Source organism: Propithecus coquereli, unplaced genomic scaffold (assembly GCF_000956105.1).
Source record: "Propithecus coquereli isolate 6110/MARCELLA unplaced genomic scaffold, Pcoq_1.0 Scaffold46, whole genome shotgun sequence".
Classification (NCBI taxonomy): domain Eukaryota; kingdom Metazoa; phylum Chordata; class Mammalia; order Primates; family Indriidae; genus Propithecus; species Propithecus coquereli.
In genome coordinates this window covers 1408650-1426964 of record NW_012150396.1, presented here as the reverse complement: position 1 = coordinate 1426964, position 18315 = coordinate 1408650, and the positions used below count along the sequence as shown (strand labels likewise).

The following is an 18315-nucleotide window of genomic DNA, read 5'->3' as shown; positions in this document are numbered from 1 at the left end:
GAGCAAACTCCTCACCATGACCCATTTATCACATAATTTATCATTCAAACTGGGACACGTTGAGAGTGAAAGAGGGTGATTAATTTTTATATCAGTAAACCAGGACAGCCCGAGAAAAAGAGGTTAGTGTGGTCACCCCACCCACGAGGCCCTACCTCTTCCCTTTCCCTGACATTGTTCCATGCTCTTTCCCCTCCAGTTCCCTCCAGAAACAGCAATCTTCTCACACTCAGGTGCGCTCACATTCCCTCCTCCAACGAGCCGCACCTCCCTGCTAATTCTTTGGCTTGGCATTCTCTTTCCTCTCCTCCAGGTTACCCCCCACCCATCCTTCAGAGCTTATTTTCAGTATCATTTCCTCAGGGAAGTCCCCGCTGGCCTCCCGAACACACTCTCACAGCCCTGCCATGTCCTTCCTGGAACTGGACACACTTGAAATGGTACCTTTGATTCTGTAATCATCTGATTAACACTGTCTTCCCCACTTCACTGATCATCTTGACTAGATTCACAAACCCCTAGTAAATACTTCCACAGCATTAGACACCTGCAAAGGGGCAAAAGGACAGACACATGTTCTTCGAATGACATGATGGAACACTGTCTAACTGGCTCGCCCAAGGATTATCCAGGATAGGTGTCTTCGTTGTATTATTTACTATTGATTAGGCTCTAATCAGAACAGTAGACGGTTTTTGTACAATCCACAAGCATAAGAATGGTTTTAACATATTTTAGGAATTGTCAAAAACAAAAACAAGACAAACATGCAAACAAAAACAAAGGATACATGATAGAGACCTTATATGCCCACAGAAACAAAAATATTTACTACTTTACAGAAAACGTTCACCAACTTCTGCATTAAGGTCTTTCATTTGTAGAAAACTGATGGCCGTGTAAATGATTCTCAAAGGTTGTAAGTTTTATTGCCTGTAGAGCAACAACCAGTTTAGTTTTGTAGCAATCACATTCTAACATTCTTTTTTTTCAATAACTATAAATATTTCTGTGACTCCTATGCTTTTTTGAACTGGCTTTGACATCCTGATTCTTTCAGTTCAAATCATTTTTTCCCAACATATTCCACCATAATAAATTTCAGATTGCTTAATAAAGGTGATTCTCATTATTCACAGTAGTTATGTTCTATAAAGTCAGTATGAGCAGTGAATCAACAAATATTAAACCACTGCTCCTGGGGGAAATACAGGTTCGTTTCCTGCAGGCCTCTAATCACAACATGTTTGTCAACTAATCAATAGACAGCCTTGTTTCATGTGTGTTTCTGTTTAAAGATGCCATAATAAATACATATTTGTGATTCATTGACACTGAACTCACAGCCAACAGCGCTATAACTCACGCATGAGTGAAGCTTATGTAACATGAGGATTTTCTCTCTAAGGCACATTGCAACCTTCCTGAACTTAGGAACACTGGACAGCACTTCAACACTATGCCTGGGGGCCAAGCATAACAGCAAAATTAAACAGCAAAATTACCCCAAAAAAGCACAAAGACGTGGCATTACATAGACAGTGAAAAGGACATTTGCTTAGTGCATGAGCGCTGAAACAAGAAGGCAGAGTGTTGCCTCAATAGACCTTAGCTGGGAACGTTCACACACACACACAGAGTAACTCAGATTCCTCACTGCTCTGCACGTGTCTGTGGATGTCCATGAGTGACCACAAAAGCACTGCAAGTATTGACAGGGTTACAAATAAACTTTGAAGAGCAAGTGAACTCACAAATATAGAAACTGCCAATAATTAAGATCAACTGTATTTACTTTTTAAATCAGTTTCAATTGATCGTGGCTTTTAGCTCTTTAATGATATTTATCTGCTCTTCAGAACTACTATTAAGATATTATTGATTAATAAACACAGCTACTTAATTGTAGATGAGGAAATCAAACCTATGTAGTTAACTATTCATAAAGTACAACTTTTTATAAATCAATTACCTAATCAATCTACCTTATAAACTTACGTTTTCTGGATACAATCTTCCTAAATCTTTAATATTTCATGTATAATCATAAACACTATTAAAAGACTGTCTACAAATGATGATGCTGTGTTAGATACTGCATTAGCAAATTATGCTCTAGTTTATAACCTATTGTAAGATTGGCTTCTATTCAGGAAAGGAAATACTAATAAAAAAGAAATAGGAAAGGAATAAGAGATACAGCCTTGTTAATTTAAAAAGCCATCTTTAATATTAACATTCACTATGATTAACACTAATGCGAAAATTATATTTAAAAATGATCAGAAAAATCAGAAGTCTGGGTGACCTTTTTTTCTGGATTCCTGCCATGAAACAGTGAAGCTGGAAGTGAGTTTGATATCTATCACGCTCTTTGATCCTCTCAAAGGACTTATCTTTCCTGCTACAAAGCCGCTGGGCATTCGAATTATTCATCATTTCATGACATATTTGGGACTCCCTGGCAAAAACAGCTCTCTAAAGACGATGCATGCGGATAAAACAGAAAGAAAAGAAAGTCTTTTACTATATAATGAAAAATGAAAGTAATGCTTTCTTTCAGGTAAAAGTGAACTTCTTTTTTTTTCTCTGATTTTTTAAGGACAATATAATCTTAGAAAATGAAATTATTTCAGTTTCACTTTGGAAAAGTTTCAATTCTTAATATTTCCTAAACAGAAATGCTTTCAAACTAGGTTGAAGGTCTGACTGAACAATTTGAGAACTGACATATTTCTTCAGAGTTCTTAGGATTATTGACTGTGAACACTTGAATTCACTCCATCTGTTCTAAGAAATTTATTAAGCCATTATCAAGTAGCTTCCAGAATTATTGGGAGGGCTCAAGATTAAGTTTTCAGGAAAAAAAAAAAAAAAAGAATGCCAAAACTAAGCTCCAGAATTAGCCTGATGAGAAAACAGCTACCATATCTGCTGCCATTGATACCAATAATGTGCACCAAATGCCAATGCCACCAGGATCAATGTGACTTCTGCATCAACACTTTTAGATATTATCCTCCTGCCCCTTAAACCAGAGCCTTCTACCACTACACTCACTGACAAAAATAGAAGGTCTATGCAAAATCTGTCTCCTGACATTGATCAATCCCCAAATGAAGTATGGCAAACATTTGTTAGACAGGCAAGCCTATAAGCCTAGTGACATGCCCGCATTCTAGCCGCAAGAGAGGCCAGGAATTTGATTTCTGACTTCTAAATTGGTAAGACAGGACCCCTAATGTTGTAATTTCACGAATTAGAAAGGCTACTCAAACTATTATGAGATATGGAAATTGTCTGCCACACTTGTATTTTGTGTAACATATGAACACAACATAATTTAAAAAAGCAAATCAAGCTGCAGAATTTCAGAACTGACGGGGACCTTAGAAAACAATTACAATTCAGCCTCTTTATGATACAAATGCAGTCCAAGGGTTATCTATTCATTTAAACCAGAGGCAAAAATTGGTATTCGAAAGCGGGTGATGGTTTTTTTATTGGGCCATTAAAAAAAAAAATCACCTCTTTGTTTCTGCTATCACTAGTGCTATTGGTTAGCAGAAGCTGGCTTAGTTGAAAATGTAGGGAATTATGTTTACGGTCATACATTTCTGATTTAAACAGCGCGCAGACTGGTTGCAGTTTACACCTCCATATCCAGCTAACATTCCCCTCACCTGCAAGACTCTGCCAGGCAATGATTTTGTGCGTTGTTGCCCATGAGATAGAGGACTTCTGGAACACTTCTATTCCGCGTACCCACAAACACACAACATAGCAAGTCAGATGCCTTAGAGGGATGTCCCTGACCAAAATGAAAATGTTAATTGGGTAGATATTTTCATTGCATCTATTTGCCCTGCACTTGGTTGAAGCTAGACTTAGCTTCAGGGAGATCAGTGAGCACAGGGTGTGGGGGTGAAAATGCGGTGCCGTGAACCTGCTTGCAATTAGCAGCAGAATCTGAAAACGAATTCAGAAGGGAGATGCACGTCAACAGTGAGTGAAGAAACGACTGTCCTGGATGATGAGCACGCGTTCCGCTCAGGATGGGAAAGCTAAGGTTTTGTTTTGTTTTGTTTTGTTTGAGACAAGGTCTTACTATGTTGCCCAGGCTGGCCTTGAACTCCTGGGCTCAAGTGATCCTCCCGCCTGAACCTCCCAAGTGGCTGAGACTGCAGGCACACACCATCGTGCCCAGCTTTAAGATGTCTTTAGTAGAGTTTATTTAACTTAGAAGTTTTGAGAAAAACATAAAAGGACACAGGACCCCAACGATGGAAATGTAGATACAATCCTACTTCGGTTAGTTCAAAAAATATTATTTAGAATTGGGAGGAAAATAAGTGTATGTATTCGTGACCCTTCTTCAAGAGTTTTGGCATATGAAGTTATAGAATAACAACAGTGGTTATCATTTATTATTCAATCGAAGCTTATATGATATGAGTAGAGAGGTTCCTGATCTAATTGAAAACCTTCCCCAATTCCAAACCTATGAATTATCCACCTTCCTACATTCTCCTCTGATGCATGACATTAAGTGTCTTCATGTTTCTCTCTGGTTCTCAAATCTTTTCCTCTGCTATCAGCTTTAGCACTAACCCCGATGGAACATAAGGCCTGACTCATTTTAAACAGAGACAGAACTCTTAGAATGAACAAAAGTGTAAACAGTCATTCATTTTTCTGTTCTGTGTATTAGCATGAACTTGCATGCTGCTGACTTAGAATTAATATCTTTCATCAGCAATAATGATTGATTCACACATTCACAGATTCTAATCATAAAAATACAACTTCATTTTGGAATGTTTTCAATACAAAAATAGTCAACCAAATACATTCTCCCCTCAAAAACAAAACAAAACAAAAATAGCAGAGGAAGGAGGAGGTAGAGACACCTAATAATAGTCACATGACTTGCAAGTCATTGTCCTGCCACAATGTAATACAGATGCAGCATGATGTGGTCACCAAATGGTACCCACCCTGTTAAATCTTGATTTCGACACTGAAAGGTGTTCTTAGGGAGAAACAGAACAGAATCTGCGCAACTTCAGATCCAACACTTAGCTCCTTCTCAGCGTCAACTGGAGAGAGTGTGGCACAGAATCCCAACGTACCGAAAAGCATCATAAAGTAACGCTTGGTGCATATCTCCCTAGAATTGGGAAATAATCTATTCGTAGGCATAAAGTCAGTCTTACGGTTTTCAAAAGACAACTTGTTTCCTATAGCCATCTGTTCTAAATGGAAGAATAGCTGCTTTCTTGTACAAAGACAAAAGTCAAGATAATCTGGATGTAAAACTATAAAGTAAACTCTATTGAAGAATACATTAGGAGTTGTGCAAGCAAATCAATATGAGGAAACTCAATGTAGGGCATTAAAAGGCCTAAATATTGAGACTTCATGAGTTGTAAGATTATGCATGTATAAAAATACACTTTAAAAAACTTATCTATCTATCTATCCATCTATCTATCACTGCCACGTTCATGGGCAATAACAAAAGGTAATTCCCATTGAAGGTGGGTTTTGGTTATTTCCGCATAAAGGCTACCTCACCATAGTTAGCACAATTACTTAGTTTTCTTCAGAAGGCTACTTTTGAAGGACATGATTCAGATAGCCTGATACAGAAAACAACACCAATGCAGGGAAGAAACAAACAGCAACATCGAGTGCAAGAGGACACCAAGTCCAATACCAGCAGTCACAGCTCTAAATAACGTAATTTGTAAATCAATTAAAAGCTGCATTCATAGATATCAGACAGACACTCATTCAGTTTACCAAACATAATCAAATTACATTGCCAGGGGGAATTAATGTCACAGTGTATTTGGTTATTACTGCAGCCGTCATGTCCAACAGGATAAACAAAATAATCCCAGGCCTCCATAACTGTCACCAAGAGACACAGCACAGAAGTGGCTGTCAGCTCCACAGGCAGAACGTCTGGCATGCAGTACCACCCTGGCCACTCAGTGGGTAACTGTTGGAAGGTGCTTAGTATCTCTGTCCTCTTGCCTTCATTTGTAAAAATATTTATAATATAGTGTACCTAGGTCGGGGGGTTACTGTGACTATAAAACAAGATGATGCGTACAGAGCATTCAGCATCATGCCTGCCACAAGACATGCATTCAGTACATTTTTTTTTTTCATTTTCTTTTAATAGACAGGGTCTCGCTCTGTTGCTTAGGTGGGAGTGCAGTGGCCCAATCATACCTCACTGTAGACTCAGACTCCTGGGCTCAAGCAATCCTCCTGCCTCAGCCTCCCAAGTAGCTGGGACTACAGATGCATGCCACCATGGCTGGCTAATTATTTTCTTAAATTTTTTGTAGAGATGGGGTCTCACTATGTTGCCCAGGCTGTTCTCCAACTCTTGGCCTCAAGCAATCCTCTTGCCTCAGACTCCCCAAATGCTGGGATTATAGGCATGAGCCACTTCACTCAGCCAAATTTTTAATCATCGTTGTCATTTTAAGAATTAGGTTCAAAAAATACAATCACATAACAGCTGGAAAGGGCAACTGTTCAAAAATATTTCTGGAAAAAGTCTTTGTTTTTAAAAGTAGGATAAAAAACACAAGCAGAAAGCATAGTCCAATCTGTAGTAGAATCCTACAAAACACAGAAAATCATTTCCCGACTTCCCCGAGTGTCGTTCACAAAAGAGCAGCCTTCCAGGTTGCCCTGTTCTTTCCTGTTCTGTGCCTCCAGGGCTGTCCATATTTTCATTTACATGTTGTAGGGAACAGACAGTTTTGAATCATTCATGGCTCTGTGCACTGTTAGGTTTTGACATATTTATTCAGGCTTGTCTAGCAAATTGGAAAAGCTATCAGTTTTAAAAAAGAGACTGAGACACCTTCTAGGAAAGAACTCTTTCAAAGAAAAGAAAGAATTTGGCACTTAATACTGAATGACTAATAAAAGGGAGGGTATAGTATTTTCTGTATCTCCTTGATAGGAAGATAAAAATGGCAAGTAAAATCCATAATAATGAGGAGAGAAAAGAACAATATTGAGTGTAAAAGGACACCAAGTCCGATGCTGGCAGTCACACCTCCAAGGAGTGTTATTTGTAAATCAATTACAAGCTGCATTCACAGAAATAAGATACTCACTCAGCATCTGCTTCCCTCAAGATTCCATAGGACACTGAGGTACAATTAGCACTATAGTACTTTGCTTCCATGCATTAATTCCACAAATATTTCTTGAGCACTTATTCTGTGCCAGGCAACTTCCTAGGCACTGGAGAATCAATAGTAAACAAAAGTCTTGAAAGAAAACCTCATGGAATTGATATTCCCATCTATCTGGGAAGGCAGCCAAGCCATTCTCTCCAGATCTGCCCAGAACAAAGAAGGACCAAGGGCTTCCATGCACAGGATCTTCAGAAGCCTGGAAGGCCAGACTCTCCTTCACCCAACACACAGGTTACCTGGCCCTGTAATTATCCGCACCTAAGGGCTGGGCCCTGAAAGATCAGAGCAAGAAAGAAAGGGAGCCCCTGTCCTATAGGAGCTTATCAGCATAGGTGAGGGGTTAGGAAGTCACTTGGACATGGTGTAATAAGCAAATATTTATGTAAAGATATAATTGATAGCTAATGCGATGTGAGAAAGCATTTTTCGCTGGACTTTTTCCAATCTGACTTGTGAGAAAGAACTAATCAAAACCACTTTTTCCTTGATAACCACTTAATTTCCTCTTGGTAAATAAGAGGAGTGTCTAAGTGTGGATTTAGATTAGAGTCTAAATCCAACACAGATTGCATGAATATTATTGTCCTGAATTGACCAGTTACTATGAATATTAAGAGCACGAGCCAAGTTAAGGTCTTTTCAAACTCTAAAATCATTCTGATTTGGGTGGGAAATTATGCTACAATTAATGGGCACTGTGATAAATCCTTTATATACAGAATTTCTTATAAAGGTAGTCTTATTTCCAGCTTTACAGATTTGTTTTCAGAATAAGAAAGGAAAAGGAAGTTGTTTCCGCCAAAGTAGGTAGTAAAATGGAGAATTCAGGACTCAAAAACAGGTCTACCATACTTGAAAGTCATTACTTTCAAATTAGTTCTTGGCCTTCAAAAATATGTAGTATATTAGCATTAAATACTTGTATTTAACCTCTATAAGGAAATAGAGTGGGTATAATATGAATCAGGGAGGGGAGAAATATACCGGTGGAGAAAATAAATGTGCCCTGCGTATGCTTTCTAGTTAGTGCCTTTTGGTTTTAATGGGGATCTGTGTGTATGGTTTAGCCATAACGTTTGTACTTTATCTGTAAAGGCCGAGAATGGCCAGCGTGGGAAGGCGGTCTGTAAGCAAACGTGCGTGCATGTGGGACTGATACTCTGCCGACAGGAGTCGTGCAACGAGGCCCACCGTTAAGGCAGGCAGCTGTTCTGATGGGTTGGTACTCAGGCCACACCGGTTGTTAAATATTTTAAGTATCATTTCTGGTTGCATACTGTCAACTGTTGATTTTATATTTCCAGCCTTGGCCTCTACCAAACTTCAGACTCGTATCCAATGCCTTCTTTGGTATTTCCACCTTGAAGGTCTAATAGGCATTTTAAAATTGTGCCAGTAACTAATCCTTTCATCTTCCTATTACAGCACAGCCCCTCACTCCCAGCTGTGACCGTCTCCACTGGGACAACTCTGTCTCAGTTTCTCAGGATTTACCCTTGACTCACCTCTGCCTGTAACAACTGACATCCAATCCACCAGCTCATTCAGCTCTCCTTTCAAAACACACCCTGCATCTGACTGTGGCGTTCCCTCTCTGCTACTGCTACCCCAGTTCAAGCCACTGATTACTGCAACCGCCTCCTAACAGGTTCTCCAGCCTCTACTTTGGCCCTTGCAGTCCTCCTGCAACACAACAACCAGAGAGATGCTGTTTAACCAGAAGTCAGATCAGCTCACTCCTCTCCTAAGAAGTTTCTACCCTTATTAGTCTGCTCCAGCTGCCAAAAAATGCCATTAGACTCATGGGCCTAAACAGCAGACATTTATTTCTCATAGTTCTGGACGCTAGAAGTCCAAGATCCAGGTGCAGGCAGAACTGGTTCCTGGTGAAGGCCTGCTTCCTGCCTTGCAGGTGGCCATCTGCTGACTGCGTCCTCTGACAGTGGAGAGAGAGTGCTCTAGTCTCTTCTTCTTCTCACAAAAAGACTAATCCTATCGAGGGGCCCCCAACCTCATGATCTCACCTACACCTAAACCTAGTTACTCCCCAAAGGCCCTACCTTCAAATACCACCACACTACACTGGGGGCCTGACCATACGAGTTTTGGGGGACACGAACATTCAGTCCATAAGACCATCTCACTCAGATGGAAGTGAAGGTCTTCACCATGACCCACAGGCCCCTGCCATCTCTCTGGTGGCATCAGCTACGCCTTCCACCCCCTCGCGCCACCCCACGCTGAACAGCAGCGCCCCGGTGCTGCTCTCAGTCATGCCGGGCAGGCTCCCATCTCATTTGCCCTGAGGGGCCCTTCCCGCAGGTGTCTGCAAAGCCTGCTCCTCCCCTCCTTCCAGGTTTGGCACACTGATCACAATCCCAACACAAGCTTTATTTATTTATTTGTCCTCAGTCCCTGTCCCCACAATATAAGCATTAGAAGGGCAAAGGATTTTGTCAGCTTTGCTCAGTGCTAGATGGTAGGGGTCCAGAAGAGTACCCAACATGTCGAATATTCAAGAGAGAGCTGCTCAATAGATGAATAAATGAATGAAGCCAATTTTGTAGGCCAAGTATAATTCTAAATCTGCAATGATTGTTCTATAATTCTCAAAATAGTTCTACATCCAAGATGGAAACTATCCCCAATGTTTCATTTTGTTTTTCAAAATAACATAAAGTAAAATATATCAAGTGGAGTAAGAAAGTTGAGTGAAAGCACATCTAGGAGGGAGTCATTTAAAGTCCCATTAGCAAGTTTCATAAACTTATGAGCGCTTCTCCTTATTCTGTGGTTTCATGCGTGCTTGGTTTCAGAAATGCTCATTGACGAAGCTAAATGCAATCTTTTGTTTTGATTTGGGCACGTAGTCAACAATCTTTACCCCAAGCAAAGAATAACCCAACTATTCAGGAGATGCTCTTGAAATCTATCATTTATAGATTTACTGTGGTATAAACTTTGATGCAAATTGCTATAAAATATCAGGGAAGATATAATCTGATTTTTTTCCCAGAAACTATAAAACTGTAAGTTCTTAAGTTCCTTTTTGGGTTTTTTTGTTTTGTTTTGTTTTTTGGTCTGTAGGTGGCTTCCTAAGCTGTGCAGGCCTAGGATGCTTAGGCAAACCAGAGTTGAAATGCTTTTGAAATAATAATAATAAATACTAAATCTTTACACAAGGACTCAAGGTCTCTGAACTGGTTTCCTAGGTTCTATACCAGTCTGTGGACTCAAAGCAAGAAAGAACAGCAGCCCTCCCCATGTCCCCCCTTAACTGGACATACAGCTCTCCGTCCTCCGTCCCCCAAATCTAGCATTATGCATCCACTCTTATCTCTTAGTACTTCCCAGCTTGGAGCTTCAGAGTCTGGCCCACCGTTCACCCTTCTAATTTCTGAATCCTTGGAGCAGAAGCTACGAGCTGACAGTGCACTAAAATACTTCTGTCCATCAGTCCAAGCATAACAGGAAGAAACAAATTCGGATGAAGAAAAGGGAAGCCTCAGTGGGAAGACGAGGTTGAAAATGATGAAGCTTGAACAGGAACACAGACACAGCTCTGACTAGAAAGACAGAAAGGCAGGAGTAGGGGTGTATGTGAGTGTGTGTGTGTGTGTGTGTGTGTGTGTGAGAGAGAGAGACAGAGAGAGACAGAGAGAGACAGAGAGAGAATACGAGAGTGAGAGGGAGAACCACAGAGCACAAGAAGAAAGATGAGGCAGGTGTTTGGGGAACACAAGGCTGTGAGTAATGAGAAACAGGCAGGAAGTGTGCTATTTTCTTTCCCGAGGTGTGATTCCCGCAGGAGCTACCTCTCCAGAGGGAAGGGTAGGTATTTGCAAGGCGCAGAATACAACGTGCTCTTGGTTCTGCACATTTCAGAGGACAGTTTGGAGTTAGAGGTGGGAGGCAATTGGGCCACTTCAGGACCTTAGCAAAGTGGGGTTGAAGAAAGTATCAGAGGAATGTCACCCTCAGTAACAGGCACCTGCTTCTATAAAGCGAACTCACTAGCACTATGCTCCTACTCAGCTGTCGTTCAAGCAACTCCAGAGAAAGCACTACTCAAATATCCCCCAAATCTGCCCCCAACTTAATTTGGCTGCTAGGAAAAAAAAGACTTAGAGAAATATAGGCACAGCCCAGAGATGTGTTAGGGAGACAACAGCGGTCAGGGCAGGGCTTCCTGTGCGAATGACAAAGTGTCATTTCACTCTACTTCCTCCATTCCTCAGGTGGCTAGTGACTTAGCCTTATTGCGAATCAGAAAAAATATCATAAGTATAAAAATGTATAGTAAATTACGAAAGCAATGCATATGAACAGGTAAGATTATTATGCTATGCTTCATGGTAGATTTAACGAAACTTGCGTGATAAGCCCCAAAGATAAAATGTGAATGAGGTCCCTTAGGCCAAGGAGCTAAGTTCAGGGGAGAACAGAGGATATATAAGTAAGTCACGTGGCACCAGAGCCACACCAGCCTGCGCAGGGCCACGTGCAAATTAAAGAGGAAGCCCTGCACCAGTCCCCACGCCCCCTCCAGCCAGGCACCTGTTACGCTGCAACAGCCCCCCAGAATCCCAGCCAGGGGCGTCAGGGAAGGCTGAGGGGTGATGTCAGAGATGAGGCCCAAAGAGATAAAAGATCAGCCAGAGGAAGGGGGAGTGAGAGAAAGAGCATTTCCCTCCAAGAGGGTGTAAGTGGAAAGGCTTCAGGAAAAGATGGAAAAATTAGAACGTGTAGGGCTGGGGAGGGTGTCTGTGTTGCGAAAGAGCAGAGAACAAAAGGGCTTTGCAATGTCAGCCTGAGGAATCCAGCCTGAGGAACCAGGAAGCCATGGAAGGATTTTAAGGAGAAAAGTGGTAGATCAGATTTGCATTTTTAGAACCCCCCTAGCCAGCTGTCATAGCACGCACCTGTAGCCCCAGCTATGTGGGAGGCTGAGGCGGGAGGATCGCTTGAGCCCAGGAGTTCAAGACCACCTGGGCAACAGAGCGAGACCCCCATCTCTTAATAAAAGAAAATAAAATGCAGTACCCCTTTCATCCTGGCAAAGTGAAGAATTCAGAAGAGGAAAGGCTTGTCAGATCATGTGGGTTAAGGAGAAGGGGACAGATATAAAAGCCACTGAGGAAGTTGAAGTGACAATTGCTAAGTGATGATGTAAACTGCCAAGGGAAAGAGGCAGACAGGATGACACCAGGTTTCTAGCCAGGCAGCGAACACAGGCGGAGGAGCAGGTCTGGGTGGGGCAGGGCTGGAAAATGAGGTCCATTTTATGCATAGTACTATCATTAAGGTCCTAGTAGAGCATTCATGTGACCGTTCCAGTAGGTGGTGGGAAATGTGTCTGGAGAGAAACACTAAACCCTCCAAAATAGGTTTGGGAATTACCAACACTACTGAGATGCCCTGGGTGGATTTAAGAGGAGAGCAGAAGAAGAGAAACTCATGAAGGAGAATGGGAATAGTGGTGAGAGATAAAGAAGAAATCTAGAAAACACTAGTGTAACAAAAGCCAAAGAAGGTGACTCATACTTTCAACTATAGAGAGACACCAAGTAAGACCAGATCAAGAAGGTTCCACTGGACTTAGTAACAAGGAGGTGGTGGTAATAATCGGGAGAGCCATTTCGTTGGAACGCATAAGCAGAGCCTGAATGTAGAGGCTTGGACAATGAATAGGCACCGAGGAAATGAAAAAAGAGCGTGGAAGGGAATGAGCGGGAATTACTCACACACCTAAGTGTGTGTTAACGACATTTAAAATGTAGAAGGATGATTACCCAACATAGTCCATAGATGGACACATTTCAGCTTTCGTGATTTTGGGTCAACATTGTTCTTTCCTTCCTAAATCTTGTGCTTCCAGATAGTCGCACCTGTCCAATACCCTGCCGAAAACGTTCCAAGGACAATATAAGCCTCTCTCTTCTCTAAGTATCTAATTTGGGCACTTAATTACATGCTCCGTGGAACTGTTGAGTATTTTCATGTGCAAATGTCCTAACTTTGAACAAGCTGGAAGCCCCTAGTGCTCTATTTAAATAAAAAGTGATACAGCTGCACACAGAGCTCTCACAGCTTTGAGCAGATGAGGAAGTGAAGAACAGAACACTTGTATGGTAGAATGGTGGACTTTGGAATCAAACAAACGTATTTGAATCCTGGTTCCTCCCTTCATAAACTAAGCAACCTCAGTCAAATGACTCTCTTTGAGACACAGCTTCTTTTTTCTGTATGGGGCGCAAAGTAAATGCTCAATATTTATCGAACTGAGTCAAAAAATGGAGATAATATTAATGCTCTAATAGTAGTTGGAAAAATTAAAGAAGATAATTACGTTAAGTGTCTAGATACAATAGATTTCAGGTTAGCAGTATCTAAAAATATATCTTTCTTACGGATTTCATTCTCTAGACTTGGTATGAAAAAGATAAGGAGGACAGGGAACTACGGAGTTGAACAGAAGGTTCCTGGCCCAAGCTTTACCGGGGATTTAATTCTTTACAACATCATCTCTAGAACAATGTTTTTTGTAAATCGTGGTCCTTGAAAACTTGTATCACAATCACCTAGGGTGCTTAATTTAAGAGATATATAAATAAATAAACAAACAATAAATAAGTGGTAAATTCCTAGAACCCATTCCAGGTCAATCTGTAATATTGAAGCCCAAGAACGTGCAATTTTATGGAGGGGATTTTACATATCGGAAGGCTTCAGTGCTTAAGAACCACCCTCTAAAAGTCCACCTCAGCCCGACTGTATTTTTCCCAGAGAGTCTGTGTTCCACAAATATCAGGAAATAAGTTTTGAGGCTTCACTGTGTATTGGAATAATTAACGTTTATTAGGATTCCCACTCAGGATGGGCTCTATAGAGTCACCTTCATCTCAAGGAAGCCCTGTTCTTAAAGTGGGGTGGAGGATGGAGGGACAGGCAGAAGAATTCCACAGCTACTCCTGTCCAGGGCTGTAGAAAATCAAGACATATCTGGATACGATCAGAACCTCCATTCCCCGCCACTCCCCTGCCTCCCGCCTTCCTCACACACGCAGGTGCCATCAGAAGTGGACAGCTGGAGATGCTCAGGCTGAATTAAACCCAGACTGACACCAAAGTTTTTGCCTAGAAGGGAACTTGCCTCAGAATCCCCAGTGGGTAAAGAAAATGTGGTATGTTTACCGTGGAGTACTACTCAGCCATAAAAAGGAATGAAAATAATGTTGTTTGCAACAACTTGGATGGAACTGGAGACCATTATACTAAGTGAAGCATCTCAGGAACGGAAAACTAAACACCATATGTTCTCACCAGTTAGTGGCAGCTGAATGATGGGTACACTGGACACAAAGAGATGCAAAGGTCATTGGAAATCAAGAAGGGGTGGGTGGGAGGGGAGGGGAGGGATAAAATTTACCTATCAGATAGTGAACACCTGCTAACAGGCACACCAAAAGCCCTGAATTAAGCATGATACAATGGCAAAGTTGAATAGTTGAGACAAGATAGCAAAGCCTAAAATATTTACTTTTGGGTGCTTTACAGAAAAAATTTGCCAACTCTTGCTTCAGAGGAGGGCTCCCTAGTGCCTTTAAAAAAATTCCAAAGAACAGAACTCTCCATTATAGGCGTGGGAATGAAGCCAACCACCTCTCTGTTCCAAGTACCATAGTTGGTAATTTCCTTTGAAAAGCAGGCCTTTGCTCTGAAGGGTAGAGTAGTCAAATTAGGGGCTATCTAAGAAGGAGGCTCACCCAACCTTATTTGAATGAGTGGGTGATCTGGCAAGGGGGAAAACTTCATGGCATTTACTGGTAGTATAGTTCTACTTTCTGGAATATCATAACAATGCTCCCTGGGAAGGCGAGGAAGCAGCTAGCAGTTTTAGGTGTCTGCCAGATAAAGGAGACAGTGACTCTCTGACACTCCTGACGAAGATGACTCCAGTTTGTCCAGGGTATGTGAGAAACACAGGAAAGGTCACCAAAGGGTCTGGGCCCGGATCCCAGCCAGCAGAGTGGGAATTTCAGATTATGATACGGGATATTTGGAAGGTGAGGCGGTGCAAAGGGACAGGCTGACTCACGCGGTCTGCTGACTGACCAAGTGTTTGCTCTCCTGTTTTATAGTCTTTGTTCAGCTGTGGGCCAGCCCTGCCACTGATAGTCATTTTAGCCAGAAGGAAAGCAAACGCCTACAGACAACAGCTGTGTTATAAGTCAAAATTTATGTTTTTCTTATAATTATATTAATAGAAGTATTTGTCCCCTCCTTCCGATTATCTAAACTTGAATTTAATAAAATATATGCAGCCATGCATTGCTTAATTCCTGTAACATGTATTTATTGAGCACAGACTCTCTGCCAAACACACGCTTAGGTAGAGCAGTAAACTAGCAACATCCCTGCCCTCATGAGGAGTTACATGCTAGCTGGTAGAAAATAATCAAATCAACAGTAAATATACAACATCATGATAAGCGCAACAGAGAAAAACTAAGCAAGAAGGATTCTAGGGAGTGCTGGGTTCGTGGGGGAGGGAGGCTGCTCTTCCACCCTGAGCTGTCACGGGAGGCCTCCCTCCTGGGTGAGGCATGGCTGCGCAGTGGGCTGCACGCAGGAAGTAGCCAGCAGGTCTTCCCGCTTGGGCGGGAGCAGGACCCTCAGAAAAACCCGGGGCAAAGGCCCTACGGTAGGAGGACACCCAGAACAGCTGAGGAAACACGAGGAGCCCAGAGGGGCAGGAGCAGAGCAGCGGAGGGGGAGAGAAGCTAAGAGGAGAAGCTGAGGAAGGTCAGAGGGGAGGGAGGCCCTTGTGGCATAAGGCCCAACCCAGGAGTGTGAGGCCTCTGAGCACAGAAGAGACATCCTCAGACTCAGCAGCCAGAGGAATCCAGTTAAAATTAAATCGGATACTGTCACTTCTCTATGTAAACATTAAAACCTTCCTGAATGAAAAAAAAATAACTAAATAACTGCATCATAAACACCCAGCTCATTTACTGTCTCAAAAAATAATATTTCCTAGTTTACAGAAAAACCTCATGACGGACTGACGTCACTTGAAAAATTTTACTGGGAGATGCTCTGCAACTGTTACACCGTAGTAACACCTCGCTGATTCAGATTAACTGGGCAGAAGACCTCTCAAAATTAAAGGCTGAATTATTCTGTTTTATTTAAATAAATTTCATTAGCTTTTTTGTGCATGAAGGAAGGAATCAGGCTTGCCAAGACTGCCTAATAAAATTTGTTCTGATGAACAGATTTTTAAAGGATTGTAATTAGCATAGGTCAGCACCAGTCTATGCTACCTTGGTTTCTGCTCACAGTGCAATTTCTATGTTTCAATGTAATCAGACAATTATAAATTGTTTCAAAAGCAGTCTATTCTCTTTACTTGACTTGTCCTTTATTTAAGGAGATCCACTGACTAATCTTTTATTTTTTTTTTTAGCAGAAGGAAACCGCATGGCTCCAGAACTAAACTGAAAGGCTGGCTACTTGTCTTTTCGTTGCTGCTGTTGCAACTCTTACCTTCAATCAGGGTTTCTCAACCCTAGCACTACGGCATTTTGGTCCAGATAATTAATTATCGTGAGGGGCTCTCCTGTGCATTGTAGGATGCTTTGCGGCATACCTGGCCTCATCCCAATGGATGCCAGACACCCCAGGTGCGACAATCAAAAATGTCTCCAACATTGTCAGATGTCTCCAGGCAGAAGAGAGAGTGGAGGGAGTAACGTTACCCAAGGCTGAAAACTATTCCCTTAAATCAATGACTCTGTCTTTCTGTATGTGGGGGGGAAATGATCCTGTCTTTTTTCTCGTGTTCATATTATGAATATATTCTTAGAAAATGACCAGAAGATGTATTAATAATTTAATTTTGAAGGGCAGATTTATATAAGGAATGTCAAAAGGAAAGGTCACTGGAATAATCAACACATATGAGAATGACATTTGAAAACCATGTTTTATCAGAGTTCTTCTCTTGGAAAGTTCCTAACAAATAAGCTTAAATGTATATTTGGCACTGCCAGCTTCTAAATGAGAAATTATTTGGGAGATGGGAATTGGCAGAAGAAAAAAATGATCTTCAAAATAGTAACTTCATTATAGCTTCAACAAAAATAAGTCTGAAAGACTTATAGTCTTGGTATTTCTCTTATAGTTATATGAGTGCAAATTAATGTAACCCTATTTAAAATCAACACAGTTGAACTATAATTGCTAAAAATGAAAAGCAGCCCATATTGCACTTCTGTACACCTCCAAATATTTTGTTCCCAAATATAATTTCCTTTTATTCATTGAGAATAAAAATTTAGCTATTTATACATATGTTTTAAAGCACATCCAGAATAAAAATAATCTAAGAAAATTATTTCTGTTTTTGTTCTTAAAACAAAACAAAAACATTTCATTATTTTTCATCATGCTGTCTATGGCCTTCTTGATAATCTCATACTGCTGGGTGGGTTGATCCATTCTCACTATCTACATATAGATGAGTCAAAATATAAATTAAAATACTCTCCAGAGCCCCCACATGCAAGTCGGATGGGATATATACGAATTAAAGTAGTTAAGCCAACAAAAGACACCTGTTTGGCGAAGGCACGAGGGACCAATAAGAAGTGAGCTTTGCTCTAACGGACGGCACACGGGGGAAAGAGCACCCGAGAAATAAATGCTAAACCACAGTCCAGTGATGGAGTTCCGCAGTCATCATCTTGCTTTTCCAAAACATACTTAAGAACCCCACTTAACTGCCCTTAACTTAGCAACATTCCCTCTTGGTCTGGGAGGGAGGACCGTAGTCACTGTCAGCCACTTCCATCCTGAAGAGAAATGCCGAAGTGGTAAGAAACTTACGATTTCTGCCCCAAAGTGAAAGACCAGGGGTTTGGGTAGAGTCATTTGCTATTTCTATTTTTTTTTTCTTTTTCATCTATGGTCCCCCCAAATGGGTATTTTCCAATCCTTAAGAAAATAATTTCATGTTTTCAAGTCAGCTAAATTTCTAATTTCTCCCAATTTTCTTTTCCTCCTTAGTTCCCTATTTTCA

At 41.3% G+C, this 18315-nt stretch overlaps 1 protein-coding gene across 1 annotated transcript in view; it reads right to left on the bottom strand.

Annotated features, from left to right (window-relative positions):
* Window positions 1-18315, bottom strand: part of CAMK2D (calcium/calmodulin-dependent protein kinase II delta) — a 274275-nt gene that overhangs the window by 159401 nt on the left and 96559 nt on the right. The gene's annotated exons all lie outside the window — the stretch shown is intronic.